This window comes from Eptesicus fuscus, chromosome 13 (genome assembly GCF_027574615.1).
Source record: "Eptesicus fuscus isolate TK198812 chromosome 13, DD_ASM_mEF_20220401, whole genome shotgun sequence".
NCBI lineage: Eukaryota > Metazoa > Chordata > Mammalia > Chiroptera > Vespertilionidae > Eptesicus > Eptesicus fuscus.
The window spans coordinates 28,426,675-28,444,971 of NC_072485.1; the positions used below are offsets into that span (position 1 = coordinate 28,426,675).

Consider the following 18,297-nt stretch of genomic DNA (forward strand, 5'->3'; position numbering starts at 1 on the left):
CTCTCTTTTGGTTTCAAAAAAATTTTGGATTTTGGAGATTATCTAACTTTTTTTCTTTGTTAAGACAGAGGTAACATTTCTTTGCCACTTTCTACATCCTAGGCAGAAATGAGAACCCTAATCTACTAGTATTAGCACCAATGGATCACTCTTGCCTGAAATAGTTATTACTATTGTGTTCACAAGTTTTTCTGATTTCATCATTCTTTCCACACGTATTAATTGACATTCACTTGAGAGCTTATGTTTTGAGAAAAGACAGATGGAAAAGAGCTGTGGGGATGTCAGTGAGAAACAAGAAGGGCAGCCTAGAGTGATTTCTGAGATGTACAAACTGTGAAGAAAAATAATATACAACTGAGAACAGTCCAGGGAAATAGCTTCCATAGAATTCTGATAATTTATCTGTTATCATCATGGAATTAAATTCTACAATTATTTTTTTTAGGATTTACTAAGTAATCGTCATTGAATTAGTCATTATGCTAAATTCTACAGAAAAATAACAAGGACCTTTTGTCTGTCCTCAAAACAGTTACTCTCTGTTCAGCATTTACCATGTCCCAAGAACTCTTCTTAACCAATGGCTGTCAGTGTAATATGAATAACTTTAATGGAATTCCCTGTCCCAGCCACGCTCTTCTCATTCCAAATTTGTGGACTGCACTGTTTAAAATTTGTTGTTGACTGCATAGCAAATGAACTTCTACAGAAACCAAATATGGAAAACATCATGTATTTACTCACCAAGATCATTACTAGCCAGCCCAGGTCCCTGCACTATATAGTTATTTTATCTCCACAGATTTGAAATCAGGAGAGATGTGAGTCTCCCAATTTCGCAAAGAAAAATGAAGTGTCAGAGGGAAGGTACTGATGCGTTAAAGGGAAGACTATGAGTGGATCAGATCTTTCTCTTTTTTTTTTAATTGAATTTATTGGGGTGACACTGGTTTGCAAAACCATACAGATTTCAAATGTACAACTCAAACTGCACCATCTGCACACTGCATGTGTGCCCATTGCCCCAGGCAAAGTTTCTCTCCATCCCTATTCTTCCCCCCTTTGCCCACCTCCACCTCGCCTCCACCCCTCTTTCCCTCTGGCTATCACCACACTGTTGTCTGTGTCTGTATGTTATGTATGCATGTTTTTTGACTAAACCCTTCACCTTTTTTCATCTAGTCCCTCCTTCCCTCTGATAACTGTCAGTCTGTTCAGTGTACCCATGCCTCTGTTTCTATTTTAGATTCCACACAGATAAGTGAGATCATAAGGTATTTGTCTTTCTCTGACTGGCTTATTTCACTTAGCATAAAAATTGCCAGGTCCATCAATGTTATTGCAAAAGATAAGATTTTCTTCTTTTTTATGACCACATAGTATTCCCTTGTGTAAAATGGTTTATTTGATACTAGTGGCCCTGTGCGTGGATTTGTGCACATTGAAAGGGAAATAATTAGAAGAAATATTTTAATACTAGGGGCCCAGTGTGTGCACTGGGTAGGGGTCCCTCAGCCCAGCCTGCCCCCTCTCACATACTGGGAGCCCTCAGGGGATGTCCTACTGATGGCTTAGGCCCATTCCCCATTGGGAGTGGACCTAAGCCACAGTCTGGCCTCCCTTTGTGGCAGGCAACCAGGCTGATCAGGGGAAGGCGCCAGCCCCATCACCCCGCTGCTGCAGCCACTGCCAGTCACCACAGTCGCCAAGGAATTTTCATCAACACGGACTCCAGTCCCTTCACCATGAAAAAATGACAACTTTCTTTAGGCATTTTCAAGATGTGTGTTTCATAGGATATGACATTTCTTTATTTTTATTTTTATCCTCACCTGAGGATATATTTCCATTGATTTTGTCCCCCTTCCCTCCGATTGCAGGCTCGGCCCCTTCCCAAGCCTAAAGCCTCCGCCCAGGCTTTAGGCTTGGGAAGGGGTCCCCCCTCTGCGCCTCCGATTGCCGGCTGGGAGGGACCTGGGTGCCGAGGAGGTTCCCGGGACCCAGGTATGTATGCAAATTAACTGCCATCTTTGATGGGTTAATTTGCATACTCACTCTGATTGGCTGTGGGCGTAGTGGAGGTATGGTCAATTTACATGTTTCTATATTATTAGGTACGATTGCTATTTTCCCTTTCTCCCTCAGCGCCTGGGATCCGGGTGGTGGCCCCGCCCCCTGCTGCCATCACCAGTCACCATCTGTGGGGCGATTGGGGGCAGAGGGTGCGGAGGTGATTGGCCCCTGCTCGCACCTGCCTTGGCCTGGCGCCACCCACTCATCTGCTCCACCATCCCACTGCGGTCCCATTCTCATTGGGGCCCATTGGGGCCAGCAGCACTTCCACTGCTGCCCGCTGCCAGCACAGTGTCACCACTCCTGCCATGTTCCATGCCACCCCCTAGTGGTCAGTGCATGTCATAGTGAGCATTCGAACTCCTGGTCTCCTGGTGGAACTCCAGGTTGAACCACCAGAGGGGACACTTTGCATATTAGGCTTTTATTTTTATTTTTTTAAATATATTTTATTGATTTTTTACAGAGAAGAAGGGAGAGGGATAGAAAGCTAGAAACATCGATGAGAGGGAAACATCGACCAGCTGCCTCCTGCACATCCCCCACTGGGGACGTGCCCGCAACCAATGTACATGCCTTTGACCGGAATCGAACCTGCGACCTTTTAGTCCGCAGACCGACGCTCTATCCACTGAGCCAAACCGGTTTCGGCTAGGCTTTTATTATATAGGATTTTTCTTGCTTCTTGACAGAGGCCTGTAATGATGTGAAATTTCTCTCAGGACTGCTTTCTCTCTGTCCCACAGATTTTTGGGTTGTTGTGTGTTCATTCTCATTCGTTTCCAGGTAATTTTATTTTTCGGGCTCGGAAATTCTTTATTCTGGTTGTAGCAGCTTATGATGCAGGTGCAGCCAAACACAAGCTCCAGGACACACTGGACACAGACTTGACAACATGGGCTTCGAGTTTCAAGGATGGGACAAAAAATCTACACGGAACTGATAGAAACCCAGCACAGACCAGGGCGGGCCAGGGAACTCGTGTGTCAGTCTTGCCTCCTCGAATGTTCTCCTCTGTACAGACCAGTCAGAAGAAGATGCAGAGCTCTGTGGTTAGCTAAATTATACACTCTGTAGGTACTATACTGACTTTAAAGTTACATATATACCAGGAAATGTCCATCAGTTCATTCGGATCAACAGACCCTCTGGCCAGGCTGCTGAAGACCAGCCGAGCATTCGGAGGAAATCTGACTGTGCCGTGCGGCTCACTGGTGGGCACTCTGCATGCCTGGGCCGTGGTAGCTGCTGCTCTCCTCATCAGAGCTGTCGTTGTAGGCTTTGCGCCTCTGCCCACCTCTCGAGCCCTGAGTGCTGTCGAGTTCCTGAAGCTCCACCACCTCTGTGTCTCTGATGATGTTTGGGACTTCCGGTCAGGATGGCAGAAGGTCTTCTAGTTCAGAAAGCTTGTCGGGGCTGACCCAGTTGTTCTCAGGAAACTGCACGTCAAACTTTATGCACAGGTCGCCTTTTTCGAAGGGGTTAGGATACTGTGGCTTTCCTTCACCTCGAACCACCCAGATGCACCCCAGCTCGATGACTTTGCCGAGGGGTACTTCGCCACAATCTGGCAGGCATCGAGGTGCTTGAATGTGAACTGGAAGCTGCAGAGGCCGCCACAAGGCCTATCTTGTACGTCATGTGCAGATCATTCCCATCCTGCTGGAACTGCTCATGTTCTGTCTCTTGTAGCAAAAGATTGATGTCTTCCAGCTCCACTCCGGGGGCCTGGTCTGCTTCCCCAGAGAATGTGATCCTCTGGCCATGCTTCATGCCTTTGTCCATGTGGACTTCGAGAATCTTGACTTCTTTAATCACCTTCTTCCCTTCACACTTTTTACAGTGGTCCTTTTCATTAATGACCTCTCCTTCTCCGTTGCAGTCGGAGCACACGGACTGCATCTGCTACACCATCCCTGGGACTGTCGGATCATGATGTGGACGCTGCCAACCCAGCAGGCACTGCACTTCTGAACACAGCCCCTGACTTTCCACCTTGGCCACTGTACACACTGCAGAGCACATTCTTGCTAAGCTGTAGTTTGGTGGTCTTGCCATTATACTGATCTTGTAAAGACACTTTGAGTGGATGAATCATATCTTCTCCTCTTCTTCTGCCATTTCAACTTCTACTCGGATTGCCCATGAAGCTAAACAGTCCCCCACTGAAAATGTGAGAGAAGATATCATCCATGCCACCGCCTCCGCCTCTGCCTTCCCGAAGGCCTTGTTCTCCATATCGGTCATATAACTCACGTTTCCCAGGATTTGATAGTACTTCATACACAAAACTTATTTCTTTGAATTTATTACCAGCATTTGGATTCTTATTAGGGTGATATTCCTTGGCTAGTTTTCTATACACCTTCTTCAGCTCATTCTCACTGGTACCAGGTGGCATGCCCAGGATGTCACACAGCTTCGTGTAGACCATGTTCACCATGGCAGCCAGCCGGGCAGCACTCATGCACAAAGGTGGTGGAGCAGTGAAGCGGCCGTGCAGGCCAAGGAGCTCCAGGTAATTTTTTATTTCTTCCTTGATTTCATTGTATCTAATAAAAGAGTAATATTCAAATTAACCATCACTCCGCTACACCCACAAGCTATGCCCACCAGCCAATCAGGAGCAAGTATGCAAATTAACCCAACCAAGATGGCTGCAGCCACCGAGTGAGCAGGAGGCTTGGGTTTCCCTGGCAATGGAGGAAGCCAAGCTTTCCGCACACCCTGGCAGGCCCAGGCCTCCACTCAAGGCTACAAAGTTTCAATTATAGAAGATAAATAAATCCCAATAAAAATGGCTGTGGCTGCAGAGCAAGCAGGAGGCTTGGCTCCACTCAAGGCTACAAAGTTTCAATTATAGAAGATAAATAAATCCCAGATACCATGACCTCCACTTGGGTTGCTGGGGGCGTGGCCAGCCTGCAAACCACCACAGGCCCCTCACCCAGGCCATCCCACACCCCAAGGGAACCCCCACCCTGATCCGGGATACCCTTCAGGGAAAACCAACTGGCCCCCACCCATGTACCAGGCCTCTATCCTATCTAATAAAAGAGTAATATGCAGATTGACCATCACTCCAACACACAAGATGACTGCCCCCATGTGGTCAAAGATGGCTGCCCCCATGTGGACACAAGATGGCCACCACAAGATGTACAGCAGGGGAAGGCAGTTGGGAGGGACCAGGCCTGCAAGGGAGGGCAGTTGTGGGCAATCAGGCCAGCAGGCGAGGGCAGTTGGGAGGGACCAGGCCTGCAAGGGAGGGCAGTTGGGGGCAATCAAGCCTGCAGGGGAGGGCAGTTAGGGGTGACCAGGCCGGCAGAGTAGGGAAGTTGGGGGCTACCGGGCCTGCAGGAAAGGGCAGTTGAGGAGTACCCAGCCCTGCAAGGGAGAGCAGTTGGGGGTGACCAGGCCTGCAGGGGAGGGCAGTTAGGGGTGACCAGGCTGGCAGGGGAGGGCAGTTAGGGGCAAACAGCCTGGCAAGGGAGCAGTTAGACATCAATCAGGCTGGCAGCAGAGTGGTTAGGGGGTGATCAGGCTGGTAGGCAGAAGCGGTTAGGGGCAATCAGGAAGGCAGGCAGGCGAGCAGTTGGGAGCCAGTAGTCCTGGATTGTGAGAGGGCAGTTGGACATCCCTCAAGGTGGTCCCAGATTGGAGAGGGTGCAGGCTGGGCTGAGGGACACACCCCCCATGCATGAATTTTGTGCACCAGGCCTCTAGTCCTATATAATAAAGAGATAATATGCAAATTAACCCTCATGCCCTCATAAGATGGCTGCCTATGACCAGGCTGGCAGGGGGGTTAGTGAGGGACGACCAAATGACTGAACAAGCAGGCTGCGTGGTTAAATCACCCCCTAACCACTCCCCTGCCAGCCTGATTGATATCTAACTGCTCCCTTGCCAGGCTGTTTGCCCCTAACTGCCCTCCCCTGTAGGCCTGGTCACCCCTACCTGCCCTCCCCTGCAGGCCAGGTCCCCCCCCACCCCAACTGCTCTCCCTTGCAGGCCTGGGTACCCCCCAACTGCCCTTCCCTGCAGGCCCAGTTGCCCCCAACTTCCCTACTCTGCCGGCCTGGTCACCCCTAACTGCCCTCCCCTGCAGGCTTGATTGCCCCCACCTGCCCTCCCTTGCAGGCCGGCAGGGGGGTTAGTGAGGGATGACCAAACGACTGAACAGCAGGCTACATGGGGCAACCAGGCTGGCAGGGGGGTTAGTGAGGGTCGACCAAACAACTGAAGAGCAGGCTGAGTGGGGCGACCAGGCCAGCGGGGGGAGGGGGGAGGAGGGGGACATTAGGGGCGACCATGCCAGCAGGGGGGGGCAGTTGGGGGCGACCAGGCTGGCAGAAGGGGGCAGTTGGGGGAAACCAGGCTGGCGGGGAATGCAGTAAGGGGTGACCAGGCCAGCGGGTGGGGGGCAGTTAGGAGTGACCAGGCCAGCAGGGAGGAGGCAGTTGGAGGTGACCTGGCTGGCAGCGGGGGGCAGTTAGGGGTGATCAGGCCAACACACAGAGGCAGTGAGGGGCGATCAGGCCGGCGAGGGCCAGTTAGGGGCAACCAGGCAGGCAGGTGAGCGATTAGGAGCCAGCAGTCCAGGATTGTGAGAGGGATGTCTGAGGGGTCCCAGATTGGAGAGGGTGCAGGCTGGCTGAGGGGACCCCCCCCAGCCCCCCGGTGCACAAATTTCATGCATTGGGCCTCTAGTTATTTAATAATATGCTACTTATCCTCCATATGTTTGAATGTTTTTCGGGTTTGTTTTTTTTTTTTTTGTAGTTGATTTATAGTTTCATACCATTGTGGTCAGAGAAGATGTCAATCTTCTTGAATTTGTTAAGACTTATTTTGTGTCCTAAGCTGTGGTCTATTTTTGAGAGTGTTCCATGTGCACTTGAGAATAATTTATCTTCTGCTGGTTCAGAATGAAATGTTCTGTTAATATCAATTAACTCCACCCCATACAGTGTCATTTAAGGTTGCTATTTCATTGTTGATTTCTTTTTGTCTGGAAGATCTATCCATTGACGACATTGGGAGTGTTAAAATCCCCTATTATGACTGTGTTGCTGCTGATCTCTCCCTTAATGTTCACCAAGATTTTCTTTATATATTTAGGTGCTCCTATATTGGGTGTATATATGTTTACAAGGGTTAGATCCTCTTGTTGGATTTATCTCTTTAATATTATGTAGTGACTCTCTTTGTCTCTTTTATGGCCTTTGTTTTGGAATCCATTTTGTCAATATAAGTATTGCTAAACCCAGCTTTTTATTTTTTCATTTCCATTTGCATGAAAAATTTTTTCCCATTCTTTCACTTTCAGTCTGTGTGTATCTTTGGTTCTGAAGTGGGTCTCTTATAAACAGCATATACTGTATATGGGTCATGAGGATTTTGTTGTTATTGGTTTTTGTTTTGTTTTAGGAAGGGCCCTGGGAGCTTGGGAGTGAGGAAGGTAAAGGTGATTGACCCACCTGGGGGGATGCGGAGGGGGAGAGGGAGGAGAAAGAGAAAGGTGAGGGCCTGACCCCAGGAGGGAGAGTGTCTGGGTCATGTTTTCTTATTCATTCAGCTACCCTATGTCTTTTGGTTAGAGCATTTAAGGTTATTATTGATAGGTACTTACTTATTGCCATTTAATTCTTTATATCTATCTATCTTCTATCTATCTATCTATCTATGTATCTATCTATCTATCTTTCTTTCTTTCTTTCTTTCTTATTCTTAAAGCAGGCCCTTTAACATTTCTTGTAATACTGCTCTGTTGGTAATGGAATTCATTAACCTTTTTTTGTCTGGGAAGCTCTTTATATCGCCTTCAATTTTAAATGATAGCCTTGCTGGATAGTATGGTCTTGGTTGCAGGTCTTTGCTTTTCATCACTTTGAATATTTTATGCCAATCTCTTCTGGCCTGAAGTGTTTCTGTTGAGGAATCAGCTTGAATCAGCTCTTTTAATGCTTCTTTTTAAGTAGACTCAGGAGAAATAGGTGGGTCCCATAATTCATCTATTATACAATGGTTGCACATGCCTCACTGGGCCTTAGAGCTTAAAAGAGAATACTTCATTTATTCCTTAGAATTACATGGTTCTTGTATAAGAAAAGAGCATAGTTACAGCTTCAATAAAACAGATTTCTGAAGATACCACAGGAGTAGGAAATTAATTAAAAATTAATTTTAGGATTTAACTTAAAAACTAATGGAAATAAATGTCTTTGTCATGATGTGTGTATATATAGTGGTAGCAAAACACTGAAATACTAGACTGAAGGGCCTGTTCTCTTCATCTCCAAGAACGGACTTAGAAAATGTATTGATTTCCTCATGATTCCTTGTTTAAGGAAGCTGTAACCAAACATGATAAACATGATAAATATACTCCAACTCCTGAACAGGAAAAGTTTTAATAAATACTTTTGCTTTTGAACTCAGTGGACCTTTCATGTCCCATTCTCATTGTTTCATTAATGTCATACATTGCTAACTAAACATCTTTTGTTTTCCCAAGAAAAATGTACCTTGTACAAAATGCTAGACCTCCTTTAGGGAAGGAGCTATAGAAATATGTAAAATATAAACTGCTTGAAATATATATTTTGAGAGAGAGAAAACAGATAAAGTGCCATAGAAATGATAAAGAAGAAGACATTGCTGCCATGGAGATGAATAAGGAAAACCCCAGGATTTGAATTTCCTCTTGAAAGATGTTTAAGATTTGAATATGGAGAAGATGGTACATTCCAACCAGAGAGAAGATTATGAGGAAAGGCATGGCTCATGGGGATGAGGCATATATTTGGAGGGAAATATTAAGAGACAAATTTTGAAAAGAAAATTGGAATATTGAACAAAGGAATATTCCAAGGAATATTGAGCAAGTCTTGGAATTTAACTGCCAATGAAAACTATAGTTATGTTCATCTATACTAATAAAAGGGTAATATGCTAATTAGACTGGATAGACTGGACATCTTCTGGACATGATTCCGGATGTTTTTTCTGACAAAGCCGGGGCCTGGCAAAGCTGCCCGGGGTCCTGGGTGCCTGCGGCTGGCCAGAGGAGGGAAGCCCGGGTCCCGGGTGCTGGAGGGAAGCCAGGGAAGGAAGGCCTACTCTTGCATGAATTTTTGTGCATCGGGCCTCTAGTTTTATTATAATTTGGTTCTACAAAACATACTGTCTTCTTATTCAGGACCTACTTTTCTGAATTTAGTTCCCTTTGTCTGAAATTCTTCCCTATCTTCTCATCCTCCCATTTCCCCACTATTCCTAACCACATTTTTCTACTTAATTGCTACCCACTCTTTGGATATCTGCCTAAATATCACTTCCTCAAGGAAATATTTCTTAACTTATCTGATGAAATTAGAATCCCTTCTTATAAGCATTCATAATACCCTGTGTTTTGCTGCATAGCAGATATCAAATTTTAATTATATAATATTTTATATAATGTTTATCTTTTCTGCTGGATACTAAAGCTTCATGAGAATAGGAATAATTTTTATCTTATTTACTTCTATATCTATTCCCAGGGCCTATTAAACTATTGGGTTCATAATCAGTATTTAATAAATTTTTCTGTAGCAAATAAAAAATAAATGAAGATATAAAGACAATTACCAATATCTAAAATTAGGGAAGATAAAAACTTTTAGGATTCATAAAAATAAAGGTGAGTAATATGGTAGTACTTTTTTCAACCAGGGTGTAGTCTTCAAAATATATGCTATGAAGAATTTGCTAATTCAAGCAACAACAATTAAATACCAAATCTGTAATACACATTTGAGGAAACACTATGAATATAAACAAAATAATAGCTCCTTATGTCAATGGCTTACTGTTTTCTAGGTTATATCATGCATAGTCTCATACACAGATGAATTAGACATAATACCAGTCTGAGGAACTCATCATTGAAAGGGAAAAATGGTAATGAGTAATGCAAATAATTATCTAATTAAATGTGCAAACATTATCTCTAACTTAGCATAGAGGTAATTATAGAGAGTTTCGGAAAACAAAGAGCATGGGTGAGATTAGTTCTGCCTATGGGCATCAAGGAAAGAAGTGACATTAAGGTAGGCCTTGAGTTTAGCGGTAGATAAGTACAATGGGGTCTAATTAAGGATACTACTGAGGAAAAATTGCTTGAAGAAAGAAATGAAAGTTTGTGAGTGGTTGACATATTTGAGGAATAAATGTGTAGTCTTTTGTGAAAGGGGAGATAATGGGTAAGTAGTACAAGATAATAAAAGAAGAAAAACAGAATTGGGGCCAGGTTGTGGAAGCCTTGCCATAAGATGCTGAGGAATTTGGGCTTGGCAATATTCTATAACATGGGTGGAAACTTCTAAAGATTTTTTAAGTGAGAGACTAAGTATTAAGATCAAATTTATATTTTAGGAAGACTATTCCCTTTGATCCAAGACATTGTGATAACCAAAAACTTGAAAGAGAAGATCCCGATTAGCAAAAAGCTGGACTTATTTCACAACCCCCTGGATCTTATATGCAGAATAAATACCACATGATTTTGGATGCAAAGACAGCTGATTCAGGCCCTGACCAGACAGTTCAGCTGGTTAGAGTGTTGTCCCAATACACCATGGTTGCAGGTTCTTTCCCCTGCAAGGCACATAGTAAGAATCAACCAATGAATGCATAAATCAGAGAAACAACAAATTAATGTTTCCCTCTCTCTCTCTAAAATAAATAATTAAAAAAAGACAACTGATTCAGTACTGTTCTTTCACCCATATTTCTGCACAAAGAACACAACTATCTGCACAAACCAAGAGTAAATGTACAGTCATATATCCTCTCTCCTTCTTTTTGTTGGTGTATTCAACATCCCAATGTTCACAACTGTTAATGAATGTATTAGTTTTCATGTCTGTCTTCCCTACAGAGTTGTAAAACCTTAAAAGGTAGAATAAAACTTTTGAATTCTAGTGGCCACATAAGAATAATATTTTCTCTCCTATAGGATTTTTAATTTTAAAAAGAAAACATGCTTTTTAAATATTTATGTAGCACATCAGTATATAAACCCATCTTTCATTGAAAACCACCAATGGCCCTTGGTTTAATATATTATCATATTATGCATAGAAAAACATACCCATATTTTTTCTTTGTGAAGTAAAGTTGCCATACTCTGCATATTTTAGCTATGTAATTATTTTTTTAATTTAACAGACTATCATGGATAGCTTTTCAAGTCAATATTTCCAAATCTAGCATATACTTCTATAAATACACAATCGCTTTGTATGAATGTATTACAATGTATTTAACTTGTTTGTTACCAATGAATACTTAACTGCATCTCTAATAATTAATGTTGTAGGCCGTGGGAACGGCACCAGATGTCTGACCATTGGGGTCAGACCAGACCTGGGTTCAGCAACCTCAGTAGTTAGGCTCCAAACTGTAAGAGAACATTTATTTGTTAAATTATAGAGGTAGAAAAAGTAATTCCTAAAAGAAATGGGTTTAGCAGCAAGTTATGGAGGTAAAGGAAGGGTCCTTGAAGCTTGAGAGTGAGGAAGCTAATGGTAAGGAACTTGGAGATGGGGGAGAGAGAAGGGGAAAGGGAAAGGCCTGCTCCTGGGAGGGAGAGTGCTCTGGATCCTCCATTCTAAGGGTTTTAAGGGCAGAGATTTTAGGGAAGATCTTAATAGAATATTAAGTTGTTTTCCAGGTATATCCATTCAGGGTTGTGGTCTCCACTGATTGATTGGCCGGCACCAGGACAGGGGTCATTATTCCATGTAGCTGGTCCTGATGTCAGCAGTGGCTGATTTTGTTGCTTATCTGGGCCTGGAGCTGAAATACAACTGAGGCCTACATGTTATCCTCAGGCAGGAAAGGTCAGGGAGTCCAAACCTCATGACCGGATATGCTAGGGGAGGAAAAGTCATGCTGGAGGCAAGGTCCCACCCTACAATTGATTGTCCATCACTAGGCACCTGGGGCTTTCCAAGCTGGTGACTTCTGTACCTGGCCCATCATTCTTGCTCTGCTCATGTCTGTCTAACTGCCTACAGCAATTAACTCTTAAAAATTAATGCAATAAATATTATTTGACTGTTTTGCACTCTTTCAGGTATGCATTCTAGTACTTATATTTATTATTCTCAACATTGTTTAGTCAAAATCTATCTGTTGTTTAAATTTTTATTTTCCCAAATCATTCACCAAAAAAGTAAAAAGTATATGAATTTATACTACCGTAAAGGCTTAATGGACTGCCTGTGTTTTCAAACCTATGTTGTCCAACATGTGAACTACTAGTCACATGTAGTTGCTTAAATTTAAATTAAATTGAATTAAAATTTTAATTCTCAGTCACACTGGTCATATTTTAAGTGATCAGTAACCATTTGTGGTTAGTGGCTACCATATAGTATACCACAGATATAGAACATTTCCATCATCACAGGAAATTCTATTGGACAGTGCCACATCTACAGCCAATATTGGATCCTGTGGATCTTTTATATGTGGGGCAATATGATAAATGTAACAAGGTCTCATTTTAATTTTTTATGTTTTTATTCAAACTGTAAGCATTTTTCAAGTGTTATCAGTCACATTTATTCTAACGTTAATGGGCTGTTCCTAGTCTTTCAATATTTCTATGGGATTGTTTGGCTTTTCTTATTAACATGCAAGCTAGTTATTGAATGATTCACTATATGTATGAGCTAGTAGAGAAAAATATAATTTAAAGAATATTACTATGGCATTATTTGACCCATGCAAGGGTTTTTGAACAGTTAATAAACATTTTCTTGCAAAAATGTTTTATAGTAAATTGTATATATACTCATCAAAATAATTTTCCAAAGATCCTAGACTGTCTACATTTGAGTAGTAAATTTGTGATAATGAGTAAAAATTAATTAAATGGTTTTTTTGGGTAAAGAATCAAGTACATCTGATTCATCTGAAATAAGCCCAACTTTATCTCCAGTTTTGCACATCCAGGGAGGCCTAACTGAATTGAAAGACAGACCGCTTAAGGCCCTAAATGTCTGGAAAAGGAATGCATGATTAAAGATAATGTTGTGAAACCCTCTTGTTTTGAGCTGGTTTCAGCTACCAATAGCCAATGTTGTGTTTGGATCAGCTCTTGTGGTTCTTGTGATTGCAAGATGCCCTTCAGCAATAACAATTGGGAAACTTTGAAAAAATTCAGGTTTATTACTTACAGGACCTGGATTACATAGCACACCTGGGGCCATACAGAAAGAGAGGTAGAGAGAGAAAGAAAGTGGGAAGGCCTGGGGGTTGAGGGTGGAGACTGGGGGGTTCCCATGTCACTATGGGTGAATTTAAAACATAAGAGCAGGAATTTACCGTAGAACATGGGAAAGGGCAGGGGGAGGAATTACCCCAACTCATTTATTATAGAAATCAACCAAAATCTCTAAAACAAGGGAGCCTGTGTGTGAGAGTGTGTGTGTGTGAATGGGGATAGGAGAAGGGGGTGGGGTGGGGTAGGGTGGAGGTGGACAGCCTGACTTTTTAATCTCTGGGTTGGCAGTCAATGTCTTCATTCCAGATAGCTGGTCTAGGAAGTGGATGTTTCTTGGAAATTGTAGCCAGGGCTTACTGTACACCTCTCCAGCAAAATATAAGTAAAAGTATACCTCTGGTTTAGATGCAAAATTATAGAAGAAACCAAAATGTGAATGAGTTGTTTAACACTTTATTTTTTGGAAATGGGAACACTAAGGATGTATTCATTGCATGCTCACAGTGTGCTTTACATGAGCATCTCATTTAATCCTCCCAACAACCCCATGGGGGAATTTCTATTCGTTTTCCCTATTTTACATAGAAGAAGACTGAAGCTCAGAGAGATGAAGTACATTATCCAAAGTCATGCAACTGAATAGTAATAACACCAAGATTTGAGCCTATGCATGTTGGTCTCCTTCACCTAAACTCTTGGTAGCTTTTAGCTGTGATATATTTTTGTGATGGTTGAAGAAACACTACCTAATTCATGCTTCGACCAAACTGAAACATTCATCTTTAATTAAACTTTTGTAGTAGCCATGGGAGTGCACTGCTCCAATCTCCCGTTATTTTTTCCCTCCTTCAAATCTTTTTTTTAATATATCTTTATTGTTGAAAGTATTAGAGATGCCCCCCTTTTATCTCCGATTAATGCTTTAGTTCTGATGATTAGTACGTTGTGCAAAGAATTACTAACAGTTGGCCTAAAGATGGAAACAACAATTTCAATGTTTCTATATAGCACTTCATAATTTCCAAAGAATTTTCACATAAATCACGCCTGAGCCAGAATAAAAAAGACAACAATTAGTCCTCTAACTGGGACTTGGAGCCCAGACTATTCTGGTGCTGGCTTGGCTCCAAAAAGGCATCCACATTTGCTACCGGAGACTGAGGAGCCGGATCCTCAGAGCGCAGCCCCCTAGCCCCCAGCATCCAGAGCACGCACCGCAGGCCCCTGGCTGTGCTCGCACAGCCCAGCCATCGCTCCTCCACCTGCTCCGCAGCGAAGGGAAAATGAGCGAGTCGAACTAGAAGTCCAGCCAGCCCTTGGCTTCCAAGCAGGAAAAGGAAGCACTGAGAAGCAAGGGTGGGGCGAGCCTGGCAAGCAGCCTCCGAAGGAACCCAGTGAAGTGCCAACACCCAAGAGACAGGACAGAACAAAAGGGAGCAAAAACAAGGGCACTGCCAAGACCTGAAAAACGACCACGATGCCAGGGAGGAAACCCAGGGACCCAAAAAACTGGATAAGGAGGAAGAAGAGCGCATCTCTCAGGAGTCCTCAGACGAGGAGCAGACCACGCAGTGCCCCCTGCTTCCTCACTGAGGAGCAGTTTCCTTCTGGGCCTGGACAGCTCTGCTCCTACCATCCCTGCCCCTTCCCAAGGCCCATAGTCAACACCACCCACTAGGCCCGCCTGCACCAACTCAATACACAGCAAACCAGCTGCTGCAGCTCCCTCAGTGGCAGGGACATTGCCAACTGGGCTTCTGGTTTGGGGGGGTCCATTTCCCACTTTTCTCTCTGCCTGCTCATTAAGGGTCCTGGGAGGGCTCCCCTGGCCTTAAAGGGATTTGAGCCCCATCTCATTCTGACATGCCCACTCCACTGTAGTGGCAGCAGCAGACACCGCGAGGAAGCAGGTTTGAATTCTCTTTGGTAGAGTGAAAAAAACAGGGATTCTGCAGAAAAGCAGGAAAAAGACCACACCTTCTAGGCTATGGCCTCTGGGAGAGAAACCCTAAGTTTATCCTCAGTCTCTCCATTAAACTTACATTGCCACCTGTTTGTCTTTACTCCTCTTATTTCAAGTACCTCAGCAGTTGGTCCTGTGTTCTTTACATCCCTCTGATTTCTAGCAAAATGGAAAGGGAATCTTGGGGACATATAATGGAGGAAGGATGACTTGATCCTACCTAAGAAAAATGGATGATGTCCAGTGTTGTGGTAACAATAGTCAAGAAAAACTTGCAACAGAGAGATCCTCCCATATGAGTGGAGTCCACCAGTGCAGATGCTCTGTATGTATCAGACTTTTGCCTTCATTATGAAGATTGTCTTGAGAAGGTGGTTCAGATTTTCGTGCAGGCTCTCAGGATGACTCCTGGACAGGAGAAGGCCTGTGTTGCTTGCAGAAATGCCAAAGCACTTAAACAAAATAAAGAGGATGGGAATAAAGCCTTTAAAGAAGGAAATTACAAGTTATCATATGAACTGTCCACAGAAGTCCTGGGAATAGACCCCAACAATAATATAAAAACTAATGCTAAACTCTATTGTAATCTGGGTAGGGTTACTCCCAAGCCTAGGGAACTGGATGATACAATGGAAGACTGCACAAATGTAGTAAAGCTCAATGACACATACTCAAAAGCCTACCTGAGAAGAACTCAGGGTTACACAGACACAGAACAGTAGGAAGAAGCAGTGCTGGAACATGAAAAAGTACCAGATGGAGAAAACAGAAGAACACAGCTCAAAAGATACACGGCTGGAACTGAAGAAGAATAAGAGGAAAGATGACTACAAGATTCTGGGAGTGGACAAGAATGCCGCTGAGGATGAGATCAAGAAAGCTTATTGGAAATGGGCCTTGATGCACCACCCAGATGGGCACCGTGGAGCCAGTGCTCAAGTTTAGGAGAAAAAGTTCAAGGAAGTGGGAGATGCTTTTACCATCCTCTCTGATCCCAGGAAAGAGACTCGCTATGGCAATGGAAAGGACCTGGATGAGGGAGGCATGAATATGGGTAATTTTGGTGCAGATAATATCTTCAAGACATTCTTCAATGGTCCCAGGGATTTCAGCTTTGAAGCATCTGGTCCAAGGAATTTCTTTTTTCAATTTGGCTAATGAAAGGAAACAATCCATAACCCAGAAAATGCAGACTTGCTCAGTTTAACCATGAGTGTGGACACAGTTCACCACCTCCCTTCATCGTGTCTCCATGTGCTTCGAGCAGTTCGTTTTCTCAGTTGGATGCCTGTGTCTGTGAGTGGAATGAAGGAAAGGGAGCAAGTGCCCAAGACTGCAGGTAGGAGAGGGAGGTGGGGGAGGGAGGATTGGACAAGAAGGCAGCTTGTGAATTTTTACTTTATTGTTTATTTTAAAAAATAAAGAAAACAAATTGTTTAGACCTTTCTGGGAAAAAAAAACCACAAAAATAAAAATTAAAAAACCCCACCAAATATCCAATTATCTCATATAATTTATTTCTTTGCATATATAAACACAAAATTACAGATAATTGTCTGTATTTAAAGTTTTATGTTACTAGTTTTAAAAAACCTCCAAAAGATCTTACATATGGATTTTCCTAAATTTACTTAATTAGCCCTTATTACTAAACATTTCACTCTGATGAGCAATGTTGTAATGAACCGATTAACCCATACAGTTGCAGAGTTAAAGCACATGTACTTAAAATTTGATTGATATGTTCAAATTGCTCTTTAAAGGGGCTGTTTCCATTGTTGTACCTACTTACCCACATTTTCACCCAAAGTGCATATGCTCAAACTATTAATTTTCATCAATCTTGTAGGCAAAACAGTCTCATTTTAATATGCATTTTGAGTTAATTGGAAAGAATTAAAATATTGTTACTTCACTTAAGCTGCTAGTTCATGTCTCTGGGTCATTTTTCTATTGCATTTTCTTTCCTTTTAATGAAGAATATATATTTGTTCAAAAGATAGATTGACAGAGCTAACAAAAAAACGAAAATAAAAAAGGAAGATTGAAAGGCAATCAGTGATGAGCCTGTTAAATTTGAGTCTTTTCCCTAAATTTAAGTATTTTCCCTGGGAGAAATAAATTATTTACAACTGTGTAGAGAAGAAAAGCCCTGAAGGGAGAGGAAAGAGTGAGAATCAAACTTGACAATTACAGCAAGAGCTAGCTTTGCCCCGATTCCTTCCCCATAAGCAGAGAAAACCCTCAGCTCCTGAAAACAGGTATCTTAGCCAAAAAGCAGCAAGGAGGGTGAGGCAGAGCCCTCAGATTTCCAGAGGAAAAGCTGCTGCTAATGCTTTGGATACTTCAGCTTGAGGAGATGTCAGGTCATCCATTCAGCAGGTAATAAGTTGCCCTGACTGAGCTTACAGTAAAGCTGGAGAGAAAGGCAGTTTGAATTCTCCTTCTGTGTGTTAAGCAGAGGTTAAGGAATAAGGGCAGGTGAGTAATGAGGAGCAAAAATGGACAAGAATGATCATACCAACTGATTAATTTTGAGAAACTCTTGTTGTCAGAATGGGTAGATAGGGAGGGCTAGAGAATGTGTGTTTGGTGATTATTTTTCAAACATTTTTAAAAAATCCTCACCCAAAGATATATCCTATCTAATAAAGAGGAAATATGCTAATTGACTATCTTGCCTTCACAAGATGGAGGCACCCATAGCCAATAAAGAAGGAATATGCTAATTAACCACCGTGCCCTCACAATATGGCGTCATCCACAGCCACAAGATGGAGGCACCCTGTCCCCTCAGCCCCGCCTCATCCAGCTGGAGTCCCTAGTCTCCTCAGGCCTGCAGGGGGAGGCAGTTGGGGGTGATCAGTCCAGCAGCGGAGGGCAGTTGGAGGTGATCAGTCCAGCAGCGGAGGGCAGTTGGAGGTGATTAGGCTGGCAGGTGAGGGCAGTTGGGGACGATCATGCTGGCAGGTGAGAA

The 18,297-nt window shown here is 43.2% G+C and overlaps 2 pseudogenes; one reads left to right on the forward strand and one right to left on the reverse strand.

The window, feature by feature from the left end:
• Window positions 1-3,284: 3,284 nt before the first annotated feature.
• Window positions 3,285-4,519, reverse strand: LOC103296994 (dnaJ homolog subfamily A member 2-like; annotated as a pseudogene).
• A 7,083-nt stretch (window positions 4,520-11,602) lies between these two features.
• LOC103296995 (dnaJ homolog subfamily C member 7-like) lies at window positions 11,603-16,493 on the forward strand (annotated as a pseudogene).
• Window positions 16,494-18,297: the final 1,804 nt, after the last annotated feature.